Here is a 4,016-nt window from a genome sequence, read left to right as displayed (position 1 = left end):
TCGGGAATTGAATAGGTTAGTTATGTCATTTGGGACTTGTGTGCAAAATTTGAGCTCATTCCGGGTTGATTTGATATGTTTCGGCACGGGTTTTGGAAGTTGAATAGTTCAAAGTTCATTAATTTAGATTTGAGGTGCGATTCATCGTTTCAGTGTAGTTATGTATGATTTGAGGCCTCGAGTAGGCCCGTGTTGTATTTCGGGACTTGTTGGTATATTCGGACAGTGTCCCGAGGGGCTTGGTGAGTTTCTAATCATTTTGGCATTGTTGTGTTCTACTGATTTCTGGTGTTACAGTTCTTCACCGCTTTCGCAACTAGCTGATCGCGTTCGCGTAGGTTGTGGGGGATGGTCTTCTTCGCGTTCTCTTCTCTGCGTTCGTGTAGTGTTTGGCTGAGCTGGCAGTCGGTGGCCTCTTATTCGCATTCGCGACGCCTCTACCACATTCGCGTAGTTCTGTCTTCTGTGTGTATCGCGTTCGTGAGGCTTCTGCCGCGAATGCATAGAGTTATTTGTGGCAACGTATGTTTGTGCATCGCAATCACGTAGAGTACCACTGGGCAGTGCATATAAGTACTCTATTTTCGGACCTTGAGTCATTTTATCATATTTGGAGCTATGGAGCTCGGATTGGAGCGATTGTTGAGGCGATTTTCACTACACGGATTGGGGTAAATTTTCTCTACTTGGATTTGATTTTATTTCATGAACCTATCTTCATTTTTGGTATTCGGTTGAGGATTTCAAGAGGGAAATTGGGGATTTTTGTCCAAAGTTTCATAGAGTGAATCTTTAAGTTTTGAACATCGATTCGGAGTTGGATTTGAGTGAAACTAGTATAGTTGGACTCGTAGTTGAATGGATTGTCGGATTTTTGTAAGTTTCATCGGGTTCCGGGGTGCGGGCCTGGGTTTGACTTTTTGGATGACTTCGGGGTTTTGTTTAAAGATTCGACCTTTATCGTTTGTAATTATTTCCTTAGGCATTATTTGATGTATTTGTGTTGCTTTTGGCTAGTTTTAAGCCGTTCAAAGGTCGGTACGCGCAGGATGGCATTTGTAGAGTATTGTCTGGCTTGCTTGGTATTGGACTTTGCTTGTTTGAGGTAAGAATCCTATCTATACTTGGTTGAGGCGCTAGTTGCCTGAATTATTTGTGATAGCTACGTGCTATGGGTGAGCATATATGTGGGGTTTGAACCCATGTGCGAGCACCGGGATACTTATCCATGCTCGGGGTAGTGCTTAGGCTGGGATACGCCTAGAGTTGACTGTTAAGCTTTAAGCTACAATGTATCTCATATTTGTATCATTGTTGTGAACTATTTAAGCCATGTTTGAGATCACGAAGAGGCTAAATTCCTTAATAAAACTTGATAATTGCTATTTCTGTGATAAATTACCTATTTGAGCTATGATAGCGCATATTGCACATGCCTACACTTTAGCATGTAAATATACCAGTTCAGGAGCATGAAATATGATATTGTATCCATCATATACATGTATTCTTGCATATTTGCTTCTGTGTGATATGATTGGACTGGATGCATGTGACCACGCCGGGCAGATTGTGTTGATATGCATGTGACCACGCCGGGCGGATTGTATTGTTATGCATGTGACCATGTTAGGCGGCTTGTAATACTATAGCAATTATGGCTATCACTTGTCCTTGGTAGCATTAGATTCGGATTTTGTTCATATACATTTCAAACAGATATTGTAATTATTTCAATTTAGTTTTGAAAAAAATAAATCTAAGTCTTAGTGGCTCGTGACTTGTACTACCAGTACTTGAGAATTATTTGTATAAAAATTCAGTTATATTTTTATTATTTTTCTCAATAAATCTTATTTGAATTAGATTGTTGCTAATTGGCTTACCTAGCAGATTGGTTTAGGTGCCATCACGACTAGTTGAATTTTGGGTTGTGACATATTTACTTCCTAGTGAGTGTTAACTTTCTCTTCAAAATAAACTATTGAGCTAATACAGATCATGCTAAAAATAAGGTTCAATTGCTGATTTTAATGAATGTAGATGATATAAATGAGTGAGAAATAGTAGTTAAAGGTTGAGTGAGTCGATATTTGGCCGATTTCGAATTGCATGGTTATGGGTAGGCCTAAGGCAAAGAAATTATAGTCATCGAATTGATCAAGTGTAGAGGTTAGTGAACATAGTTAGGCTATTTATTGTATAGATTAAGAACATAGTGAGTGTTAACTTTCTCTTCAAAATAAACTATTGAGCTAATATAGATCATGTTAAAAATAAGGTTCAATTGCTGATGTTAATGTATATAGATAGTATAAATGAGTGGGAAATAATGGATAAAGGTTGGGTGAGTCGATATTCGATCGAAATTTCAATTGTATCGTTATCGGTAGGCCTAAGGCTAAAGCCAAATCATAGTCATTGAATTGATCAAGTCAAGAGGTTAGTGATATAGTAGGCTATCTATTTTTTAGATTAAGTATAATTAGGATGTTAATAGAATTTTACTAGGATGTTGTTATTGTATAATTAGGATGTCATCGAACACGTGCCTACGACCACACGGTTTGAATGTTTTCAAGTTCATAAATAACTAAACAATGTTTTGTGTGCTTAAGCATGTGAGAATGAGCTTGTCTGAGAGTGTCAAAGTATAGTTATGAACCACATGACTATTGATTGGCTCAAGTGATATTTATGATATTTCTATGACCATCAAATGAAAGTATATTTCATGTAGGTTGCTAAATGAATAATGACTTCATTGGCGATCTATTCGACTTTTAGTGGCGATATAGTCAACATTTAATGGTGACTAAAGTTGCTATACAAAAAGAAAATAATTACAGGATAAAAAGATTCAAAAAATAAATTAATTTTTAGGTAGATCGCCCGATAAATAATGAATTTAATGACGGCCATTACGACTTTTAGTGGCTTGGCGCGTGAAGGTGACGGAGGCGAATTTGTTTTCAGGTTAACCAGTTCAAATCTACCCTAACCCAACCCCTTATCATTGGGAAAACGGAGATTCTCAAAGGCGGAGCTTCAAGTGGAGTTTTTATTGACACTAAACCCGGCATTGCTACAGCGCAAAATGCAAAAACAAAAAACAGAAATTGTACTTAGACAGTTAATTAATCTAAAACCGCCCACTCTATTTTTTTAAATTAGTAATTTGAGAGATTAGGAAAAAGAAACTGGAGATTAAGATGAGATTAATTCGTAATTAATAAAATTGATAACTTTGAAAGAACAGTTGAGCTTGAAGTGAAGAAGAGAGTGGACTGATGTTTAAAATACCAGCTAAATATCCAGCCAGTTCAGATAAGGGTCGACTATAAATATCTACACTTCTCCTTTGACCACCATTATAAACAATTTTACTTTCATTTTTATTTATTTTCTTCATGTAAAGTTCTATATATTTTTTCTCTATGATAAATAATTTTATCGAAAAACATAGCAACAAATAGTTGGATGTGTATGTTCTATTAAAAAACATATGGAATCTTAGACGATAAATAATCCATTTTTTTTCATTACAGTCGGAAGGTATTGCTCACTTTTGTGAGTGATGTGCGGGCGTTGTGCATTTTTGCAACTGAAGTGCAAGTGTTGTGCATTGTTGTAAGTTCAAGTGTTCTGCATTTTTCTGCATTTAATCATTGTATCAAATGCATTGAAAAGACTGTGTAACTAACCAAAACTAAATCATCTATTGTAGAATGGATTAAGCTTAATTAATTCCAATAAGGCAGCTATATTTGAAGAGTGAATACCTCGCTTGAATCAATTTCAATTCTTCAAAGATGGCTGTTCAAAGTGGCACTCCACCACTAACCTTATCCAAATTCCACAATGCATCATCAGTTCACCAACACATTGATAAATTGCACTAATCACTGGCGTCACTGTCCGGATGGGTCATATCTTATTTTATCTTATGATCACCAATTTGGTATACCATTTAATATATTTCACTAGAAAAGGTTCTTGCAGCTCTTTGATTGTAC

The sequence above is a fragment of the Nicotiana tabacum genome, chromosome 15 (assembly GCF_000715075.1).
Source record: "Nicotiana tabacum cultivar K326 chromosome 15, ASM71507v2, whole genome shotgun sequence".
In the NCBI taxonomy this organism is placed as follows: domain Eukaryota; kingdom Viridiplantae; phylum Streptophyta; class Magnoliopsida; order Solanales; family Solanaceae; genus Nicotiana; species Nicotiana tabacum.
Note: the sequence above shows the minus strand (reverse complement) of the source record.